At 33.1% G+C, this 25,871-nt stretch overlaps 1 long non-coding RNA gene across 1 annotated transcript; it reads right to left on the bottom strand.

The window, feature by feature from the left end:
- Positions 1-18,516: 18,516 nt before the first annotated feature.
- On the bottom strand, positions 18,517-21,927 carry LOC144361590 (uncharacterized). The gene is made up of 3 exons (XR_014929842.1): positions 21,817-21,927; positions 19,058-19,240; positions 18,517-18,658 (listed from the first exon to the last, which is right to left on the bottom strand). It is a non-coding gene; the product is annotated as an uncharacterized LOC144361590 (long non-coding RNA).
- Between the last annotated feature and the right edge of the window lie 3,944 nt (positions 21,928-25,871).

Below are 25,871 nucleotides of genomic sequence, written 5' to 3'. Positions count from 1 at the left end.
CTATGTAACATGTTGCTGTCCCTTTTCACGCAATAAATATAATATCAGAATTATCAGCTGTCGCACGCATTATACTAAGAAAAATTAACCACGGTGGTCCACCGGGTTCTGATGTTCCATTATAATGTATATGCGAAGCGAAAAATACATGATGTGCCAAAGGTGCACATCTGCAATGTTATGTCGTTAAAAATTAGTAGTAGTAACATGGTGAGCTGATCACAGATCAAATCATGATATGACAGAGAAAATACTGATCACCACGCAAGTATTGTCATGTATATAATGCAGGACCATGTAGTGCAAACATCATATTCAACATCAGAAAAATGTATATTATAATTATAAACAACTGACATATATTACCTATCCATTCACCCTCATATAACAATAAACATGAATAAACTATTCTAGTTTTGCTCATCTAATCATTTGGAGGTGAAATATGGCAGTCATTTACTTATGCAAATTAAACAATTTATTTTCAACCTTAGGCGTCATGTATCCCCTCATAATATATACAATTTGTTTTTATTTTAGCATCATAAATCACAAGACATGCAAGGCCAGATTTTCTAAAAAACATAGTTATTTTCAAGTGTCTGGCCAGAAACTAACGAGGGAGTCTCAAAGGGGAGAAGTTTAAATTAAGTAGAACAAATTACTTATGGGTGGTACCAACTGAATCATTTCTTTCTGCACAATATCATGAACTGACTCTTTTTAACATGATTATTCAAATAAACCCATTAATAGTGTCAACAAGAGCACATGTAAAGAATGTTATGGTTCCAAATTAATAACAGCTTGTGAAATACATTCTAATTGTGCATTATTTGAATAGTAATTGGAATAGATATACATTCTAGTTGTGCATTATTTGAATGTTGATTTAACATAATAGACGTCTTTTACAAAATACTTAAAATCACACTATAATCATGATTAAACTTTTCTATGTATATTACATATTCTGAAGTATGTACTAATAAGAATAATATCTGTACACTATTTTGATAGCATGTAAGTTTCAAGTTTTGTAAATCTGTTCCATTTCCCTATTACTTTCTAAATAATCAGCTCTTACTAACTGTTCTATCATGAGAAAATCAATCATTTTGGAAGGTGGTTCAGGTTGGTTTGTGGAATTTCTGACACCATAAAGTATCTGGTTCGTAAGAATGGAATAGAAGAATCAGTATGTGATATAATATCGACTAGACCAGCTCTTGGAATCTTGGAATGATAGGTTGTGATATTGGTGTTGATGTTTGTTTAGATAGTGATGTTTTCATGCTAGTTTCATGCATGTGTCTATTATTTTATTTGCGCTTCATATAAACACGAGAGGTATTATTGTATATACTGCAGTAAATAACAATAATAATACAATAATTGAATCGGCTCAACCACATAAGGTAACATGTTATACTTGGTACTGTACTTGTTGCACATAATATTCAATATTCATACAATTAACTCAAAGACAGTTGGACTACAACTGATGTCAAATCACAAACAAATATGACAAGGAATCAAAAAATACAATGTCTTCCAGTTGAAAGGTCGAAACCAAAAAGTACCTCTCCATCACGTCTGAACGCGCTAACATTGCTATACAATGGCCCTTAAACTTTCTTCTTCTTCCTGTCAAGGCTTCCTTGTTAATATTCTGCTAGATTTCTACAGTATAACACCATATGTTCCATATGAACATGGTTGTACCAAATTTTAGCGTATATTAAAGTACAGATTTCCACACACATTCTTACCAAACTCTCCACCATTACCCACATATATAGGCGCTACACTTGCAAACATTGAACAATTACTGCACCAAGACAACACTTAATGACGTATATCATAATGTATGGTAATAACCAAATTTGAATATTCATAAACTATTTTCCAGGGTCAAAATCACCCTTTACATAAAACAACTGTAGTATATTGAAAAGTGTTTTGTTTCATAATTCTTAAAGAATAAGTGAAAACAGTGCCAATTACGTCACTGTGCAACCATGATACAAATATTCCGATTATTCAGGTCAGGTTTGTTTGTAAAACTTTACATGGTAAATATCTAGAACAATAGTCGTAGCATATATAAAATGTTATTTAGTTGATTGTTTGTCTGTCAAGGGAGCAATCAAAGGTTGTATTTATTGTGATTTCGACCTGAAGAAGGTATAATAGATTTGATCTGAACTCAAGTGTGATAAATATCATGGGTGTATCTAAACAATTTACAATAATATCTTATTCAAACAAATTTATTCAGAGAAACCCCTCATGTGTGTAACAACTCCAGTATCCTCGGGGGCGGAGCTACGTCACAAACGTTCTACGTTGCTAAGACGCGCATCACTGTACCACGTAAATCTATGAGCGTTGTGCGCGCTGCTGTGGAACGCCGGTGGAGCCGGTGAAAATTCGAGAAAACAACACAAACTCAACTTTGAAGTAATCCTGAACAACCAAATTCATACATGTTACACACGTAGGGCTAATCTTGTTACACTGTTCAGGGGACTCTCAACAACCATTGCAAAGTACCGTTTTCTGCGAGTTTTTGATCTTTGTTTTCACCGCGAGGGTTGCCAGGCGGTAGAAAATACCCCGGATGTCCGCCCCCGAGGATAGGGAATTGCAGATGTTGTCATAGTTCTGAGCATGCGAACAGTGAACAGTCACTGTAATCGAAATCCGAAAATAACTGAAGACAATAATCAACATATTTTGCCTTGGCGTCCAATTTAAGCCAAATCTTTAGAAATATCCATACGACAACAAAGTAGCCGCCAGTGGCAATTGTAAATCAAATCACGAAAGGACGCACATCAGTAACAAACCATGAGTGACGTCAATACCAAGTTTAAATGAATTTGGTCAAGAAATGCCCGAGAAAGCGATGATGACATGTTCAACTATTGATTTTTGCCTAAAGGTTAACAAATTGATCTGCATATGTATCCTAACTTGAGGCGGGCAAGAGGGGTAGCTGGTACAGTTTTACGGGAAATAAAAAGGGCTTTTTACAATTTACAAGGAAAAAAGACGTTTTTACAGTTTACAGTGAAAATTGAATGTTTTCAGTTTACAGAGAAAATAAAGGTTATTTTACATTTTACGGAAAATTAATAAAGAAAACCTAGAAAATTCTTGTTCGTACCGAGAAAAATTACACATTTTTACAGTGTACGAAAAAATATCTGATTGATTACGTTGTACGTCTAGCCTGTGATTACAGAATTTATTTTTTCAATTTACATTGTACGAACAAAAAAAATATTGCAATTACGTTGAACGAAAATAACCCTTGCCCCCCTCTAACTTGACCTGTCTTTCTAACAACTCTGAAAAAACATCGACATGTCTGAAAAATAATGATGAATGGACGTACTACGGACGGAACCCAAAACATAAGTACCCGTTCCGGACTTCGTACGATGGTTTTCAGAACCTGTGATTCACTATTACTGAACACCTTTGATTACATATTATTTCGTGACAATGGATAGTACACATTCACATCTCTAACTGTCTTGAATATTTTTTTTATTATTATTACAACAACATATTTAACATATTTTATGCTATTGCAGAACATATTAATCCTGTTCTCAAAAATTTAAGTCTGAAAAGTCAAAATAAATAAATACACACTTCACCTAAGCCTCTCGTATTTTTTAGTTAGCTATAGTAATTCATCTATGTTTGAATGATTGTTTTTTTTTCGTTTTTTTTTTCGTATATTCTTCTATACTGTGTACATTCTCATACAGAACACATGGAAAAACATATAATGAAAAGAAAATTATGAACAATTGTATCATTCATGTGTACACATGCCATTAATCATATGACTGCATGTAAATTTTCAAAAATAATAATACATTGATTATATTGTTTTGTATTGCTATTTGAGCACGTGATGTTCAATGAATGCCATTTTCAGATTAGCTATCAATGTAAATTAAACAACCCGATCTCCACTAATAAAGTGAACATCGATACAACTGAATATTGCTGAAAATGAACACAAATAACAATTCCTTGTAAGATAAAACAGTGAAAGCCACACAAACGTTTCCCATGCATTATTTGGCTTGATCGATGCATTACAAAGTGTTTTCATTTATTAGTGTTCCGTGTTCTGGGGAATTAACACTACCAGGTTGTCGTCTTAGACGATGTCAGATTTGAGTCTTGGTAACTAGATGTATACCATGTAAATGCAGTTTTAGAACAGAATACCACGCTATATTATGATTAAATTTAGAAATCTAAGTTCTAAGACTACATTTAAATTGTGATAAATTAAGTATTTTATAGTAGTAAAAAAGATAATAAAAAATAAGTAAATTTGATTATCAGATTTACTAGAAATGTATCCAGTAAATCAAATTCATTGGTCAATGCTTATTAACGAACCCAAGGCAATGTGCATTGTTATATGAGATAAGAAAATAACAGGCAAGATATTCTTACAATCTCCAGTAAGACAACGTGCGAATTGCCGGATGGATCAGTTTTCAAATATAGTCGATACACATGGTGTAGTATTAAAATTGTCAAGAGATGTATGGATCATAATTATGAGAGACGAGTTGTGTTGTGCACAATAGATTGATTGATAGACGCGTTTAGCACTACACGCACAATTGTTTGGAAGTGGGTCGTGCTGCGTGCCTCAGATGTCGCTTCTAGTGGTATACTTGACTTATAGGCGAGCGGTAGGGACCGGAATTGTTGTTGTTAAATGCACCCCCGCTACACACTAATACGTCATATACCATTTTAAATCATATTTCATTGGCTTTCAGAAAAGGTCTGTTGTGGTGATGGAACTTTGTGCAATTTTTGGAAAAACAAGGGTATATAAATATGTACTATTTCGGTTTTTGGAATGTTTTTTGCCAACTTTTTGTTTAATGTATGTTATTACTAATGATATTCAAATATGTAGTTTACAATTGTACTTATACTACATTCGTACATCTGAGATGAAATTGCTTATACCATTCCATCATATTATGTTGATTTTACACAAATTAGCATATATTAGCATAAATTAAATATGGCTGCCAATGTATGTGGTTTTGGATGCCTTACAATTTGTTTTTGGGTTACCACAGTCAATGTCATATTTTTTTATTGCATTTTTTAATGGATTATGAGCGCTGTTACTTATTTTTAGTGACTTTTTTATATATTTATAGCAAGAAGATAAATATTTATTATTGCTGTAGCTGTATTATATTTTTATAAGTAGGCAAGTGACCTTTCTGCAGCAGTCTGATACCATGAACACAATAAGTGATTTGCATGAATTCACATGATATATTATTAACCCGTGTTGTAATTGTATTTATTCATAACTTAATGCTTATTATTGTTATTATTAAATTTTGTAATTGTTTTAAAATATACTCAATATAAGTATTAATTATTATTTTTGACGATTGAATTTCCTTGTTAATATTTTAATCAATTTCTCATTTCTGAATTCTAGTTTAACATAACTTAATTATTATATACATGATTAGTAAGTGAAGTAATTTGTTGTTATAATCAAGAGTTATTTAATCAAAATACCATATGAATATATTAAGGTAGAGATGCAGGTTCGTGGGCACTTGGGAGTGACATTTTTTTTGCTTTTTATTATCCAAACAGTTTTGGCCATAGACTGTTAAAATTTTGTAGATTTGTGAATAGTGGAACATACTCAAAAAACGATTTTTAAAATATAGATAACAGGTGCTAACATTCTCTTATTTGAATGCTTAGCAAGGCTGTACATAAATAATAAAAAAGAAACATGGTGAAAAAAAGAAATGACGGGATCTCCATATTATGCACTATATTTAACTGTTAACAAAACGATAATAAATTAAAATTTGAAACTGTTACAGCCATTTTAATTATGAGCATTAGCAAACTTCTTACTGAGTGAATTGTTATGCAAATTAGCAATTAGCTCAGCTTCTTTTTAGTGCACATCCCAGAACTTTAAAAAAAAATGCTCCTAGACGCTTTGACCTTTTGTTTTGAAATTTTCACAAATGATTGACAATGTGTCTATCTTCAAAACGCCATCGGGGCATTGTTTTTCGTTGAACAGTGTTACAACAATGGTACAGACAACTAGCCTGGGTGTTAATTTATGCATAAACTTGAAGTAGTGAAATTTGAGCTGCTGCCCTGCGAAATTAACAACTGGTAGACAGTTTTCAAGACGGCACTTTCTTCATAGTAAACAGATATACCCATAAACCAATTTTGATAGGAAACAGAAGCATGGTTTAGAAGCTAATTTTTTTTAAATCACCTATGACCAAAAAAGCACATATTTCAAACTGCAGTGTCCATAAAAAAAATATTAACAAAATTTTAAAATTCATACAATAAGCTTTCCGAAAATATATAGTTTTGTTGACAAGGGAGGTCATCTTGGTTTCATAATTAACTAATTAAAATACATGTCAGGTAAAGTACATCTCTACCTTAAATGTATATTTATTTTTTATAGGTGATGTAATTTTCATTCTAATTTTAATTGTTCAATAAATTTATGTTTAACAAGTGACAACTTAAATTTAACTTGAAGGAACAGGACGATAATAATAGTCTTTCAATAATAACAGCAGAATCAGTGAGTAACTAACTTGTATTCAGTAGATCAAACTCATTGCCAAGCAAATCACTGTACAATCATTAATTAATTCTGTTTTGATTGTATATTCAATAATTGCATTTTGTAATGACATATCGATATACTGTTATGGTTATGGTTCTCCCAACTGTTCACTGTTTAACTGGATGTGATTCAGTATCCTCTTTTGGGGGGACTGGGAAGAAGAAGGTCGTTAAATTGATTGAAGACAACGGATCTGATTGCTATTCCGATTTAGATCTTATTGGTAAGAAAATACTAATGCAGGTTATGCAGCTGCAGAGAAGTTGGTGATGCATTTGTATGATACAACATCCCGTCAGGATCAAACAAACCTGAGTAAAATAAGAGCAAGAATGGCCCAAAGGAAAGAAAAACCACTCAACAAACTACCACCAAGCAAACCTAGTTGGGGTTAAATATGGGGAGTGAAAACCAAGGAGACATATCAGGAGATCATTTATTTATCACATGGGTAGTTTACTACAGTATATGCTGTTTCACTGTATTGAATGATAGCATGTTTTATAATTTTGATTGCGAGGTCAGTATGAGACATGTCACATTGTTTATGCTAGGCTATAATTCCTGTTATTTGAATGGAATTTAATAACCAATAAAACTCATTATTACTTTGTTTCACGAAAAACACAGATTTACAAATTAGTTTAATTTTAACATGCGTGATATAAGTGGTGCAGGCTTCTGAGCTTCTGAATTATTTTCATATAGTTGTGATGAGATTGTACTTTACTAACAAAAGCTATACAACCAATGTTGTATTTAACAATCAGTATTGAGTTTTGCTTTCATAACTGCATAATGTCCACGCAACTTTTTTCTACCTTTGTAAAATTGCACTTATTATTGTATGCATATAATAATGATATATCATGTATTATAATTTCAATGTTATTGATATTCCACAGTGTTTAGTTTTGTTGTTCAAATTATTCATGGACCAATATTGATGAAACTACCCAAATGTGTTGTTAACTTTATAAATGGAAACCGTTACAGCCTATATCAGCCATATATAATTTATGCAAATTGGTATTTATTTGTCACTTTATTCACCATAAATTCTTTCAAAAATCTAATGTTTGTTTCACATAAATCACATCATACCAGACGATTTACAGCATTTTACAAGTAGAAAAGAGATTGTTTACCAGTATTATTTAACTTAAAATGTGAAGTGACATGGGGTTAGTTAACCCGTTTTTCTGGAAAACGTCACCATATTTCAAAACCACAATAGGACTTTTCTGAAAGCTGAGAAAATTTCCTTTAAAATGATATATGTTGTGTGAGTTTGTATGAGGGGTACATTAAACTCGAAAAATAATGACTTATTTTTGTATCCACCGCTCGTCTATTACATGGATGAGTATATGAGTGATGAATGTACAGCAATTAATGATTGACGCAATAGACGTGTTTTGCACAAGGTCACTGCTCAAAATTTTGTCCAACGAAGGGGTCCACGCAGTGAAATCTGGTAAGCGAATCCTTGAACTACTATAACGGTTTAATTCTCGTGTTATTAAACGTCACATCAGGTACCCGGGACCGTCACGTTCACAAACCTTTCAACCAAGCAAAGACACACACAGATGGAATCGTGTCAACCTCTAGCCTCTGTCGCCTAGTGGAGAACTGACTTTATTGCCTTTCCAAAACACAGTCTACTTGAGATCTTGAGCCGTGGCCTCCACACATTCCACTCACGTGGCCAATCACACGAACGAATCTAACATGTTACTATATACTCGATTAATTGTTCACTATATTGGAAGACTACTCATATAAAACACCGCTAGAACACTCGTGGGGTGCCAGGGTTATCATATGTGGTAAAACAACAGTCCATTGGCAATGTTTATATCTTTAATTAGTTCCAATGACTGATTCTATTTCCGTTCAGTACTTTGGATATAAGCCCAAATGATAACATTATTAGCAAGCATAAATGATCTCGCCCATCCTTTCACTGCAAACCAATCATCAAGTCATAATCAGTGAGTTTCGTTGTAATTGCCAAAACACGAACCGATATTTAACCGCATGAAAACATAATCATGACACTACCATAGCTAAGCCTGAAATCAAATGGTAAAAGAAAATTAGTGTTACTGTTTGAGGGTAGTTTTCGACAGTCCAAGTCCGTAACGGTAACTGGCTGCATGAAATTTGTTGGATTGCCACGACTTGACATTCCAACACTCGCACTAGTTAGTCCTGGGCATTCAGTATAATTATATTATACTTGTTAATTTATAGAATCTATTATCTTCGTGGACAGTTTATATATGTGATATTTTACAAATATATATGTGAAGAGTATTGAATGTTCTTTATCCCTTTTGTTGCACGATTGCTACTGACCTGTTGTGTGTGTGTTTGTATGTAGTCGTCACATTCAAACTTTGCTAAGTTGGCATCCATGTTGGCATATGGTGAAGGCCGCGTTTAGTTGAACAACTGCAGGGGCGGGCGATAATACCAAGCAACCATAATTAGCATAATTTAATAATGTTAAACTGTTTAAGAATTCACACACGAGGTGGTAAAAATTTGAATATTATTGGTGTTTGAACCCTACCCTGTAACCTCATGAGAAAAATTATCTCCAGCAAAAAAAATGGCCATTTCAAATTCAAGCATGAAAGAATATCACCAGATCATCATCATTATATATGAATGTGAATCTAAGAGATCAGTGTGTAGAAATGCAGCTTCATACAAATAATCAAAGAAAGCTTAGAAAGGACTCCCGTGTGCTGAAGGTTTTGGAGGAATGTAAAACCAATTAATACTGTATTTATTACTATATTAGAAGCCCATCTTCATTACACATAAAGCATTGTATTTGTTGCAAGCAAAATCATTGAAATATGTTGAAATATTTTGACCATAGACTTGTCTTTGTCCTTTATTTTTACAGTAGGCATATATACTTCTAATAGGGGACATAATCAGGGTGGTTCCAAGTAGCTATGGTTTAACACTTTTAAATATCTATCTGCAAAAGTACTTAGTACATCACAGTTATGCATATTAAGGAACATAGACATCAAACTAACAAGTAATTAATATGCATGGGTTTCAATCCTGAAGTAATCATATCTGAGCTGCGGATTATCTACAAGAACCTATGTACCTAGTTTTATTAGTGGATATCTGGGGAACACCTTTACATTTATGCAAATAAGGTAATTATTAAGCTCAAAATTTAACCCAGAATTGAACATGTATATGGCGTATACCTAAACATCTACAGGTTTATGTACCGAGTTTCATTGAATGTGTGGTTGAGATATTGGTTAATTTATATGCAAATCAGACAATTAATATGGATGGATTTTAACTGGAATTTTATCAGGTCTGAGTATTATCCCAGAGTGGCTATGTACCATGTTTCATTAAAATCTGTTGAATGGTACTTGAGAAACACAGGAAAATGCTTAAAATTGTGTAATTATTATGCTAATTACATAATTAATATGCATTGGATTTAAACCAAAATTAATCAGTACTTTGCACTATCCCAGAACATTTATGTACCAATTTCCATTGTAATCTGTCTTATGGTATATGAGAAAAGGTGCTTACAATTGCCTAATTAATTTGCTAATTAAATAATTAATACATACGGGATTTAAATCAAAACTAATCAACACTGCGTATTGTCCCTGACATCTGTATACCAAGTTTCATTGAAATCTTTAATACTAATAGCACATGAGAAATAAGTGAAAATGCTTAAAATTAAACTATCAATATGCAAATTAGGTAATAATATGCACAGATTTCAACCTAAAACTGATCAGATCTGTGCATTATCCCAGACCATATATGTACAAAGTTTCATTGAAATTTGTTTAATAGTGCATGAGAACAAGTAAACATGCTTAAAATTGATATATCTCCATTTGAAGGATTAGTATAATATTTACATTGTTATTTGTTTGTAATATTTAAACACTTGTGATATGTATTGTTATTTTTCATTTTTCGGTGACAAAAGATCCAAAATTACCCATGAGATACACATATCTATGCACTTGTTTGTTACAACTCATTTTTGTAATGGGAAATGCGTTTTAACTAGTATTTATCATTTGTCGGATGTCTCCACAGTCAGCTGGCGCACACGTGATAATAAAATGAATACGATATTCACTATATGGGGGCCGCCATCTTGAATGCAGCATAAAACTAAATAAGAGACCAGTTGTGAAACGCGTTTTTCAGATTCCTACAAACCTGGACAAAAATACCAATCTTTCACAAAATTGCGATCTGTTGGGATAATATTAAACCGGTCGAATTCGTCGTTATTGTGTGGAAAAATCCCTTAAATACGAACACATAATTACACGAAGAACACTTTCCTGGGATATTTGAAACCAAAAATTGTCATTCCAGCTCAGCAGCCAATCAGCGACGGCCTCACAGTCAGATGACAATTTCGGTTCCAAATACCTAAGAAAAGTTGCAGCTGCTACTGCTGTCTTCGCGCATACTTTGAGGTATCTTCGTAATATAATATTCAAATTAGGTAACGTAATAATAACCCTAGTAAGTGTACACGCCATGTATAAAGGACAAAAAAGACACATTTTGCGATTTATACAAGAGCTGCCATATCATTTTAAAACAAGACAAGGACGAAGTGGTGGATTTTTAGCAATTAGTTGTTGATAAATCGAAGGGGGCAAAAGGGTTTTGCATGTTTAATCATCCATATAAATATATTGTATATCATCGACTATTTGAAAGTTTGACTAATGTTGACATTCGAGGCAAATTATCTGTTTTCTCTGCATCGATAAAACTTGCAAGTGACATACATTAACAAACACAATTTGTCTGCCCTCTCAACTGTTTCGGAAGAAATGCATCACACCCCTTTCTTGATTACGCAGAATAAACTTTGTTTTGCTTGGCCGCTTAATTTATGATCATGAAATGAAGTCATAATGCGTCATGAAGTAATTAATATTGATAAAAGTTTATGAAAAATGATTGTTTAATAAATTGCTCAAATGTATATAAAGTAATACAACACTATTTGTATAAATATAAATATTTTATAATTATATATTATAATTTTCTAATTCTTACTGCAAAACGGTCACGTTTCATGTAATAATTTAAACTTAAGATTCAATCATACTTTTTAATTGAACACAACCACTAACAAAACTGTCAAAGTCACCAAGTCAAAGTATTTCAGCATGATGGTAAGCCTAGTTATTCGGACAAATTTGGATGCGTTAGGTAATTTAGTCTAATTAATATTCATGGAATAATCAAATGTTCAGTGACATACAGATATTTGTATGATCAAAATCTGTTCAAATTCACATTTGGGGTTAATACGGGCCTGAACCCGAAACAATGCCATCAAGAGAATGCGTAATTTTGCATACCTTCAATGCTTTGCGTTGAACATTTTGCATTTTGACTTCACTGTAAATTACTCAAAAATTTAAGTATCCTTCAATCAAGTGTTGTTTTTCAAAATCATCGAATGTGCAGTACGTTCACATATGTATATTTATTATAGTTTGTGAACTATAAAGTTTACTTGCTGTTGGAAAATGTGAACAGAAATTATCGGTCCAGGTTGTATAAAAACAATGTCACCAAATATTTCATCAACAGTTGGTCAAAGTGTCAATTTGTCAACTCACTGGCAACAAAAGTTTGATTTTGTTACATTAGGTTTTGCAATTATACAAATTGAAACAAATTCGGTGAAAGTGTGTCTGATAAACAGGTAGAACACATGAACAATGGAGATTTGAAAGAAGTTGAAGAATATATTAAATCCGATCTGAAAATAAACACTGTTATAACTATTGTTTATTAATTGTCATCAAATAATTGCCTATTTGATTACACATAGGTTCACTTATATCAGACATTTGGACCGTAGGGAAAATAGAAATCTTTCCAGCAATGGTCAGGGTTTTTAATGAATGATAATAAGATAATAATGAGAAATTGATTCATCATTAACTTATTTTAGATCCAACAATAAATTTTTAATTATGCTATATAATAAGCATTTTGTAATCATTAGAATTACAGTCAAACAATGTCATGAAATGAGGTCAAATCACATGAAATAATCTAGTTGTAGTGAGCAATGTTGATGTTCAAAATTCTCTAATATCTTGTGATGTTTAATGCCCATTTATACGTTAATTGTTTTTATTTTGGAGATTCGAAAAGGACTATTATGTCTCTTTTAATTCCGGGTTAGAAATCAACCCGCTAAATTCAAATTTCGTCGTAGTCAAATTAAGGGTCGATGCTTATGATAAAGCGTGGAATGATGTGAAAGCAGAATTTACAAATATTATTCACTTTGGTTTTACTGTATTGATAGACATAACAGCATGGAAATGACATTTTATGATATTCAATCATTCGAGCCAGAGAAAGTATATCTCTTGTAAGGCAGCCAAGTTGCCAATACAAAACCTATATTTTAATGTTCAAATGTATTCAGTATTCAAACGGTGGACAGCCATACATACAAATTGGTAAAATATTACTGTCAAATATTTTGAAGACTGAATAATAATAAATGTTTATGAACATGAATCTTTCACTATTAAAAACTCTTGTTCACGGTTGCACAAACATAACATACTCATAAAATACTGGTTCCTATCAACTTTGTCTGAAGTTTAGTCATTTTAAAACACAATATTTGTTTGTTCTGAGGTGGTTTGCATACCTAAACACATCAGGCTTTGATAAATTAATTTTCGTTTCCGTTTATTTTATTTAACAACTAATAGATTTATCATCTCCACAGGCTAAAACTTGTATCACATTTATAATAAAATATTGTCATTGACAACGGCTTGTTATTGTTCATCATGGGACAGTACTTCTGTCATTCCAGTGGCGAGAGCATAGATGTCCTGCTGTGTATTCGACGACGATCTTCTAAACCAAGAGATATGTGGTTTTTCAGTTGATTTTCGTTTGTTGATTATTCTCTTCTAAAGTGTATCGATGTACTCTTTGGTATTATAACTGGAGTTAGATAAAATGTGTTTGTTCTCTTTGAGAACTTAACACAAAACCTGAATTAATTGTTTTAGCGATACAAATAGTGACAAGCGCATACAATCATAGCACAAACAAATTTTGAAATCTCTCAAATTAAAACACCATAACATGAAAGTCAGATAATAATGAATATGGCTAGACACAATATTTCTCTATTGGGGGAGATGTTTCTAGTAAAATTAAAACAATACATATCAGTTATGCATTTTCATCTCAGTTCAGAACTTACAAAACCCGAATCAGGAGCGACACTCACTTGGCATACTATGATGGCTTAATTTATCGTGTTATTAAACCTTCAACTGAGGTACTAAGGATCGGGGAATTTGCCACCTTTCGACTGAACAAAGGCATGCACACACAGGTAGAATACGCATGAACTTCTTAGTCTTAGTTGCTCACCAAGACAGAATGCCACGGGGAAAAGTCCCCCAAGACTCTCTCAAGACTGACCTAAGACTGCATGCTTCGTGGTGTTCTGCAAAGACCAACTAAGACTCCTTCATTCACTTTCAAATCTTTAACCAATTACAGGGGAGTATAAAGACTAAAAGGCGCAGGAGGGGGGGGGGAGTTGCATGACACGATTGGTTGAAATAATTGAATAACAATCTTATTTGCATAAATTAATATTCATGAGCAATGAAAAACTCGTCTTTTCAGTAAAATTGTGCCAAAATGCTTTCCGATAGCATACATGTTAGTTCTAAATTGACTGATTCTATCGTTACGAGCTTAAACAAATTATCGGAAAATTGATGTAAAGGTATTTTTTGAGACACGTTTTCGATCGGACTCCAGCTAACTGTTGAAAAGTAAGCTCAGGTTTTCACTTTACCATAATCATAGCAAGTTACGAAATTAATGGAGAATGCAGAGGCACGTTTATATTTCACTCTAGTACTATTGCTCAAAATTGCTCAAAATGTTTTCGGTGACTTTTATCAGTGACAAGTTACCTAATTAGTATGCATTTCGAGAAACCATAGTGTGTGTGCATGCGCAGTTTGAAATAGAACAGTTTTGAACGCAATAAAATCACGCGTAGAACTCGGGCTCCAGAAAGAAATTGTGGCGTCAAACTGGTTGTCGGTTGAATTGTTTTGCAATATACATAATTTTGGAGCCTGTATTTGTCTATGAAATGTTTCTAAGTTTTGTTGAGGATTATTCTGTAAAGAAATTGCTGAAATTATTTCATCTGTTCGTAAACGGTACGTTGTTGCTTTGACGGTGGGCTACGGACGACTGACATCGAAACGTTCCATTCAGATCGGATGGCGCCATCTCGTGCCAATCCCCCCCCCCCCTGATAAGGCGTGTCCTTCAATCGTGCAGCCAATCACACGAAATACTGGACATGTCATATCTACTGAGTAATCGCCTGCTATATAATTTGATTTTGATTTGATTTATTTCAACAGAAGATATTTAAAACCACAGAAAACAAACAATGTGAGAATGAAGAAGAACAAGGAAGTTTGACATTTTCTGGTTTGGTTTAAGGAATAGTTCGTCTGAACTAATCTAATCCAAGAACCAACATATTGTATGATATTATGGTAATAAAACTTGATAAATGATTAAATAATGATTAGAATAATTCAATTAAAATGGAGTTAGGTAGGTAGGACATTCAAGAATAGTAATATACAATTTATAGAAAAAAGAAATAAAAGAAAATAACAAAACTGATGTGTAAAAAACATATTGATAAAGTAAAAGGTTTAATTCTGTAGTAGGTAACGCTTTAATGTGTTTTTGAAGTGTGTTCTATTATGGGATATTTTAAGGAAGGCTGGGAGAGAGTTCCAATGTTTAACAGATGCAAATTTTAGATTATGCTGCGAAATGGTCAGGTTAACTTTTGGAATTGCAAGATTGCTTTGGAATATTGACTTCGACGGATAGCTATGAGGCAGATCATCAAAGTAGTGACTCAGATTATTGGCAAAGCGATTATTATTAAGGTCAAATATGAATAGACAAGTGTGAAGTTTGCAAAGTTTATAAATATCTAGTATGCCGAGTTGATGAAATATATGTGCAGTAGGTGCAAAAAAGTCTGAAATGTTATTAGTCTAGCTACTTTTTTTGTAAACGAAGTATTGGTTCCAGCAATGTGGGATATTTATTCCCTCAAATTTCAATGCTGTAGGTTAAATGTGGCAGAATTAGTGTGTTATATAGAAGGATTAGTATTGATTTAGGGACATAGTGGCGAATGAGAGAAATTACGCCTACTTTGGGGCTGATAATTTTTTTAACTTTTTCAATGTGAGTTTTCCATGTCATTGATGGATCAATGCTTACCCCTATATATGACAGAAGGTACGCCCTCTACAGGCGAACCGTCAACGTCTAGACAACCTTCCAACTGGGTAGGTTTTTGTTGAGTTTTTATAATCATATAGTTAGTTTTTCCACACGTATTGTATTTTGTTAGCTTGACATCATTTAACGACGTCACTGAAATCTTTATTAATATCAGTAAGGTTAATTTTATTAGTGTTCAAAAATTTAAATAAATTTGTGTCATCAGCAAATAGACGGAAATCAAAATGGTTAGATGCATGGATAATGTCGTTAATGTGGAGAAGAAAAAGAAGAGGACCTAAAATTGACCCCTTGGGGATTCTACAACTGACCCGCTTTAATGGTGACAAAAACCCATTGATGTTAACAGTTTGGTACCTATTGCTTAGGTAATTCTGGAACCAAAGCAGTGGAAGACCCCTAATCCCATTTTGTGAAGTAAAATTTTATGGTCTATAGTGTCGAAGGCCTTTTATAAGTCAATAGAAATGCCAAATGTAACAAGGCCTCTATCCATATTGTCTGTAATATCTGATACTAAATCTACAAGGGCAAGTTTCGTACTGTAACCTTTTCGAAAACCATACTGTGATGGTAATAAAATATTAAATTTTTCAAGGAATTTGTAAAGCTGCTTTTTTTTTACCAAGGACTCAAATATTTTGCTAATAACGGGTAGGATAGATATAGGTCATGGAATGGTGACCCTTTTTTTAAAAATAGGGGTAATTTTTCCAACTTTGAGTGCATCTGCCAATTTACCTGTTGTGAAAAACCCGTTTATAATGTGCTAATGGGGCAGCTATATGGTGGACAGCGTCCACAATTAGTCTCGGGTGCGTACAATCATGTCCCATAGCTTTCCGGGGGTCCAAGCGAAGAATTTCATTAATGACGTCATTTTCATTATTTCGGTTTAAGAAAAAAGAAGATGGATAATCTCCATTAAGATACTGATTAAAATGATTTGATGGTGAAAGTTTTGCAGCAAGATTCGGCCCAATGTTGGTAAAGAAATCGTAAAATGTCTCAGCTTCATCTAAATCTCACAACTGTTTGTCTGCATTTTCATCAGCTTTCATTGTTTGAGGGGGTGTCACATTTGCATTGTTACTTAGAATCTCATCGATAGTTTTCCAAATTTTATTAGAATTTCTCCCAGCCCACAAGAATTTTAAGAAGACCCGTCAGGAGATTACGATATTTCTTGTATTTATTTCTTATTTCTACATCATTGGGATTTTTGTTCATACTAATAAATAATTTATTTTTTTGTTTTGACATAAATTAAAATACCTTTTGATAACCATGGCTTGCGAATTAAGGGGTCTGTGCTTTTGTAAGTTTTAATTGGGGCATGCCTTGAGGGAGGTAAAATTACACATACACGGGAAATTACACATACCAAACTGTCAGAAATAGTTACAGCCAATGATTTCAATGATTATGGGAAAGTGATGCATGATATCAACCAGATATAAACTAGAACTCAACTATCAAGTCGTATCAGTGACCCATCCTTTAGACAGAGAAATAATTCATAACAATACCATGTATGTTGCCACTACAGATGCTACCATTGTCCTGAAAAGCCAACTTTCTTAATTAGGCTGCCCATCTTCTCCAAGTTATTGTTCTCTGTTTTTGTACATAATGAAGTTAATAACTAATGAAGTTAAAAACTGTGTCGGATTTATAACCAGTGTATCTAACATCAAACAGAAAGTTTTGTACTGAAAATAAACTAATTTAACTTTATAGTTTATGTAATGTGTATTTTTGACCATTCGGAAGTTGTCCATTTTAAAGGCAAATTGTGCCACTTGACAATCATTGATTTATAACAGATGATATGAAAATACATTTTACATAAAATTATGAATACTTGTATCATAGTATCAACTTCCTAACCGCTATGCAACCGTTGTGTAACCAGACCGGAAACACTTGATTACATGCAGTGTTAGTACTGGACCTTAACTGTGTAGTATTGTTAACTTCAAGAATTATGCATGCATTGAGACTTGTATATTTGATGAATACAACCAACACCATTTCTAGATGTTAATTCTTAACTATTTTGTACTTATTTTCCCGGTTTCGACAAAAAGCTTCAATAAAGTGTTGAGGTATATAAAGGGATACTTCAATCCAATAAAATTATTTTTCCGAGCGCCTCAATATTGATAATTCCCTTGCAAATTTGTGTTCTCTGTATTTATTGCTCTTGGCAATGCAGTGTTTCCATGACATATCACAAGCCAAATAATTATTCAACAAAGTATAGTTCTAATTATGTCTAAATAATGCGTTATTTTGCCGATATTAATATGTAATGATTACGATAGCATAATGATAATCGTTCAGTCATTTCGTGACTTTTTAATACGTGTCGTAATAATAAAACAAAAACTCGGTACAAAGATGTCTACTTTCATTTATTTAGACAACAAGCAGGATATATATCACAGCAGTGTATGTATATATTGAATAACAAGTGAAGAGTTGGATTAAATACATCTTCCGGAGTATGGTAGCAAGCAGAAATCGAGTATTAGGTACTCTCTGTGTGAGCAAAAAAATACAACAACAAAATTGATTATTTAAAGTAAATTCACTATGAAAAAATATATTTTTGTTTAAGAATTATACATGCATCTAGCAACAGTAATCAACGGTAATTCAGTTGTAGCTATTGAACTTATTTCCAAGACGTCTTTACTGTAGCTAGTTTTTACCCTTCCGCAGTTAAAGTTGAATCAGTTGTTTAAAAACACTTCTGGTCATAATCTTATTTTTGTCACAGCAATATTTATACGTCATGAACAGCCAGCTTTTAAATACAGTACAAACGCGTTCGTCTTAATCATTGAAACCTAACGTTATTTTACACCTTGGAAACAAAAATTAATTTGATGACAAAATACTAATCAAATATGTCAATAACATTATTCAAAAACTTACCATCATTTATCGGGTGATTCAAATAACGATTTCTTGCGATGAATGGTTTGCCGATCATAAAAAGCATTTTTTCATTATGAATTTTGCCGCGGCCATGTGCCAAGGAAGATGAAACGAGCATGGTTGACACTAACATCATTATTAGGAAAAATGCCACTGATTTGTTCATTTCAATATGCTACTCTGTTGATAAGACAGAAAAAACGTAATTCAGCAAAACAGGAGATAAAAATACGTTATGAAAAACAACTCAATGTCAATGAAATTCGGTTTGTATTATTGACGTATGCAAAGTTGTGATGACCACACGTCGGCTATAATGAATGTGATGACGAAAAAATACATATGCATATATTAATATATTATCGAATATATTAATCGAGAACTGAATTCTTTGCAACAAAATAACGACTAATTGGCCACACAATCCAAGGTGCATCAAAGGACCATCCGTTAATCATGTCTCGGAATGTTGAGAATGTGTAATTTTGATACACCATGGCTTTAAACTGGCTATTAATTTGTCAACCATTTTTATTAAAAAAAATATAATAGGAAGATAGACCAGACTTCAACTTAAATTATGCATCTTTGCTACTACTTGTACATGGTTTTAATGTTTATAAAGAGAAACATGTAAATCGTCTTGGAGAAAGTATCCTTTTGTGGATTGGTAAACTGTCATCCAGATTCAGAAGAGCACGCAATATAAAACCATTCTCATAAATGCAGTTTGGTGGTTGCCCTGCACATACACACATTTACATACATCATACCTTTGAATTATAAACTGTGAATCTCTGTTTGTTATATATTTACTATCATTCAAAATCCCCCAATTGTTCACACAAGTGCAAGTCATTGTTTCATTGAACTCCATGATTTTATCGACCGACTTTTGTATGTACACTAGACAGCAAACAAAAGTATCAGTGATGATTTTTGATATTGTCATGTTCAAATGTTCATTAAAATCGTGGAAGTGCATGGTACTTCGATGGTTCGGAAATTGGTACAGCAAGCATGTAAGCATTTTATATGAATGAGCACTGCCATAGTGAATATAGTGGACCATGTCTACGCTGGAAGTCACAGTCGATAGATGTTCAATTGTCGGAAATCACGCTGTGTTAGTCATCATATTTAATGGCGGACGATTTGGTTGTAGAGTGCTCGCGTTTGTGTTGTTTTCTACATGCAGTGAGCACTGTAACAGCCATTTCTCCTACATGCGTTTGTCAGTGAGCTAAAAATAAACATCGTAAAAGTCACGTGGTATACCTACTGGGCATGCGTGTACGATTGAAATTACTGATGATTTGTAGGTGTGTTCAAAATAGGAAACTTTTTTCGGGTCTTTTCTCCAAAATGTATACATCCTTATTATTATACACATTTATTCCTGATATATATTCTCAGATCATCACACAGACAATAATTATACGAATTTACATAATTTCCCCATCCTTGTAGTTTCTTTTGTGAGCGAACATCCCGATATTGCACGCAGTATCCAGGTTGCATGTTCTTTGCCAAACTATATATGGTACGCAGAGTGGCACTGGTGTTGAGGCGAGGTTACATTTAAATAAGCTATTTAAATAAGATATACGTGCATAGTCATAACATTGAATATACCAATTATCCGCAAATCCACACAAAATAATTAATAACTTTAATTAATATAACTATTTTACCATTAAATATTTTACCATTAAATCATCCACCGTATTACATTGAAAGCGATAACATAGGACAGATACCGATTATCACCCGTATTAAAATAAAACCTCGTATAGTATGGCACCCTAGTCCATTAATTGGTAACAATATTATAAGAATTAAAAAAGGACAGTTTATACGACAGTGTCTGGGTTAGGTTCGCCATAAGACCATGGAATGTTTTGAATCTCCTTCTGCTAATTGTTAGTGGGCTAAATGAGTATAGCAAGGAACCATCCCAAACTCATTCAACCGTAAATCTCAATGTAAATCTTTTTTTCCATATTACCATACAATAAATATTTTATTACAAAATAAATGCAATTTTCTGCAAGAGACGTATTATATTACTCAAAATCGGCTAATACAATATAGAAAAGTTTCATAGGTGCACCACACCACACATCATCATCATCCAGTATATGGTCTCGACAGAGTGTGGAATGCATTTATGAAGAAAACAAACATGGCGACAAACAGCTGTCCTGTCAAATCACCACATTTTGATACTGATGACTGTCATGCAAAGTTTGAAAACATAGCTACCGTGTTGAACAGTTTGTTATCCCCACCACCTGAAACGCAATGTTATGTCAATGAGTGCGCACTAACCCTGTATTTAAGTAAATAGTTTAGATATAGAATTTATGTACACGCAAATTATATGTATATAGGGCAAAACAGATATGGATGACGCGAAGGTATTTAAAGTATTTATAGTAACCAGTGGTTGTTGAAATGCATGACCTGGAATAGATTATTAGAAAATATAAAAACGACGAAAAGTCGATTTTTGAGGCAAATTAGCTTTATTTTCTCTACATCGATAAATAGTTTGTGTTAAATTTGTATATATGTTTACATGTTTAATTACACATGGTTTGTCATGAAGCTAAATTACATATAATACGTGGCATATGTAAAAAAAATCAAAACAATTTGTCAGTATTTTCCGCACCTCATTGTGATAATTGCAATATATTGATGTAAGACATTGCCAAATACGGGTTAGATATTCTTAAAAATAAACAGCATACCTGGTTAACTGTTCTAGTAGTATTGCAACAACGCTCGCTTCCGATTACACGCGATGAAATATGTTTTGTTTTTCACGTTTCTATTATGGTAATTAGATGAGCACATAATATGTCAATAAATAATGAATATTGATGAAAGGTTAAGCTTGGTGTTTTTCAGATGTGTTGAGCCATATTGTTTATTAATTGTCATCAAATATTCACACACTTGGTTACACATAGGTTCACTAAGACCAGACAATCGTGTGTTAAAGTTGATATTGATCACATTTGAACTCTAGTGAAAATCGAATTCTTTCCAGCAATGGTCGAGTGTTTCCAATGAATGATAATAAGGTAGTAATGAGAAATTGATCATTAACTTATTTTAGATCCAAAAATATATGTTTAATGATGCTATATAATAAGCTTCTTTTAATCATTAGAATTACAGTCAAACAATGTCATGAAATGAGGTCAAATCACAATAATCTAGCTGTAATGAGCAATGTTGATGTTTAAAATTCTCTCATGTCTGGTGATGTTTAATGACCATTCATACGTTAATTGTTTTTATTCTGGAGATTCGAAATGGACTATTATGTCTCTTTTAATTCCAGGTTAGAAATCTACCCGCTAAATTTGACACGGAAATGATGTCGTAGTCAAATTAAGGGTTGATGCTTATGATAAAGCGTGGAATGGTGTGAAAGCAGAATTTACAAATATTACTCACTTTGGTTTCACTGTATTATTAGACATAATAGCATGAAAATGACATTTTATGATATTTAATCATTCGGGCCAAGTATATCTCTTGTAAGGCAGCCAAGTTGCCAATACAAAACCTATATTTTAATGTTCAAATGTATTCAGTATTCAAGCGGTGGACAGCCATACATACAAATTGGTAAAATATTACTGTCAAATATTTTGAAGACTAAATAACAATATATGTTTATTAACATGAGTCTTTCACTATTAAAAGCTCTTGTTCACGGTTGCACAAACATGAACATACTCATAAAATACTGGTTCCTATCAACTATGTCTGAAGTTTAGTCATTTTAAAACACAATATTTGTTTGCCCTGAGTTTGTTTGCATACCTAAACACATCGGGCTTTGATAAACTAATTTTCGTTTCCGCTTATTTTATTTAACAACTAATAGATTTATCATCTCCACAGGCTAAAACTTGTATCACATTTATAATAAAACATTGTCATTGACAACGGCTTGTTATTGTTCATCATGGTACAGTACTTCTGTCATTCCTGTGGCGAGAGCATAGATGTCCTGCTGTGTATTCGACGGCGATCTTCTTCACCAAGAGATATGTGGTGTGGCATGTGTTTTTCAGTTGATTTTCGTTTGTTGATTATTCTCTTCTAAATGTATCGATGTACTCTTGACGATTTCTTTGGTATTATAACTGGAGTTAGATAAAATGTTTTGTCCTCTTTGAGAACTTAACACAAAACCTGAATTAAAATTTGTTTTAGCGATACAAATCGTGACAAGCGCATACAATTATAGCACAAACAAATTTTGAAATCTCTCAAATTAAAACACCATAACTTGAAAATCAGATAATAATGAATATGGCCAGACACAATATTTCTGTATTGGGGGAGATGTTTCTAGTAAAATTAAAACAATACATATCAGTAATGCATTTCCATCTCAGTTCAGAACTTACAAGACCCGAATCAGGAGTGACACTCACTTGGCATACTATGATGGCTTAATTTATCGTGTTATTAAACCTTGAACTCAGGTACCTGGGATCGGGGAATTCGCCACCTTTCGACTGAACAAATTCACGCACACACAGGTAGAATACGCATGAACTTCTAAGTCTTAGTTGCTCACCAAGAACTCATCAAGACAGAATGCCACGGGGAAAAGTCCCCCAAGACTCTCTCAAGGCTGACCTAAGACTGCATGCCTTGTGGTGTTCTGCAACTAAGACTCCATTATTCACTTTCAAATCTTTAACCAATTACAGGGGAGTATAAAGACTCTAGGGCGTAACGTTCAATCGCCTGCTATGTAATTTGATTTTGATTTGATTTATTTCAACAGAAGATATAAAACAACAGAAAACAAACAATGTGAGAATGAAGAAGAACAAGGAAGTTTGACATTTTCTGGTTTGGTCCAAGGAATAGTTCGTCTGAACTAATCTAATCCAAGAACCAACTTATTGTATGATATTATGGTAATAAAACTTGATAAATGATTAAATAATGATTAGAATAATTCAATTAAAATGGAGTTAGGTAGGTAGGACATTCAAGAATAGTAATATACAATTTATAGAAAAAAGAAATAAAAGAAAATAACAAATCTGATGTGTAAAAAACATATTGATAAAGTAAAAGGTTTAATTCTGTAGTAGGTAATGCTTTAATGTGTTTTTGAAGTGTGTTCTATTATGGGATATTTTAAGGGAGGCTGGGAGTGAGTTCCAATGTTTAACAGATGCAAATTTTAGATTATGCTGAGAAATGGTCAGGTTAACTTTTGGAATTGCAAGATTGCTTTGGAATATTGACTTCGTCGGATAGCTATGAGGCAGATCATCAAAGTAGTGACTCAGATTATTGGCAAAGCGATTATGATTAAGGTCAAATATGAACAGACAAGTGTGAAGTTTGCAAAGTTTATAAATATCTAGTATGCCGAGTTGATGAAAGATATGTGCAGTAGGTGCAAAAAAGTCTGAAAATGTTATTCGTCTAGCTACTTTTTTTGTAAACGAAGTATTGGTTCCAGCAATGTAGGATATGTATTCCCCCAAATTTCAATGCAGTAGATTAAATGTAGCAGAATTAGTGTGTTATATAGAAGGATTAGTATTGATTTAGGGACATAGTGGCGTGTGTCAGAATTAGTGTGTTATATAGAAGGATTAGTATTGATTTAGGGACATAGTGGCGAATGCGAGAAATTATGCCTACTTTGGGGCTGATAATTTTCATAACTTTTTCAATGTGAGTTTTCCATGTCATTGATGGATCAATGCTTACCCCTATATATGACAGAAGGTACGCCCTCTACAGCCGAACCGTCAACGTCTAGACAACCTTCCAACTGGGTAGGTTTTTGTGGAGTTTTTACAATCATATAGTTAGTTTTTCCACACTTATTGTAAGTTTGTTAGCTTGACACCATTTAACGACGTCACTGAAATCTTTATTAATATCAGTAAGGTTAATTTTATTAGTGTTCAAAAATTTAAATAAATTTGTGTCATCAGCAAATAGACGGAAATCAAAATGGTTAGATGCATGGATAATGTCGTTAATGTGGAGAAGAAAAAGAAGAGGACCTAAAATTGACCCCTTGGGGATTCTACAACTGACCCGCTTTAGTGGTGACAAAAACCCATTGATGTTAACAGTTTGGTACCTATTGCTTAGGTAATTCTGGAACCAAAGCAGTGGAAGGCCCCTAATCCAATAGTGTTCCATTTTGTGAAGTAAAATGTTATGGTCTAAAGTGTCGAAGGCCTTTTATAAGTCAATAAAAATGCCAAATGTAACAAGGCCTCTATCCATATTGTCTGTAATATCTGATACTAAATCTGCAAGGGCAAGTTTCGTACTGTAACCTTTTCGAAAACCATACTGTGATGGTAATAAAATATTAAATTTTTCAAGGAATTTGTAAAGCTGCTTTTTTTTACCAAGGACTCAAATATTTTGCTAATAACGGGTAGGATAGATATAGGTCATGGAATGGTGACCCTTTTTTAAAAATAGGGGTAATTTTTCCAACTTTGAGTGCATCTGGGAATTTACAGGCTGTGAAAGACCCGTTTATAATGTGCTTAGGGGGCGGCTATATGGTGGACAGCGTCCACAATTAGTCTAGGGTGCGTACAATCATGTCCCATAGCTTTCCGGGTGTCCAAGCGAAGAATTTCATTAATGACGTCATTTTCATTATTTCAGTTTAAGAAAAAAGAAGATGGATAATCTCCATTAAGATACTGATTAAAATGAGTTGATGGTGAAAGTTTTGCAGCAAGATTAGGCCCAATGTTGGTAAAGAAATCGTTAAATTTCT

Source organism: Saccoglossus kowalevskii, chromosome 6, assembly GCF_978046115.1.
Source record: "Saccoglossus kowalevskii chromosome 6, keSacKowa6.1, whole genome shotgun sequence".
Taxonomy (NCBI): Eukaryota; Metazoa; Hemichordata; class Enteropneusta; family Harrimaniidae; genus Saccoglossus; species Saccoglossus kowalevskii.
This window is presented reverse-complemented; position numbering and strand designations above follow the sequence as displayed.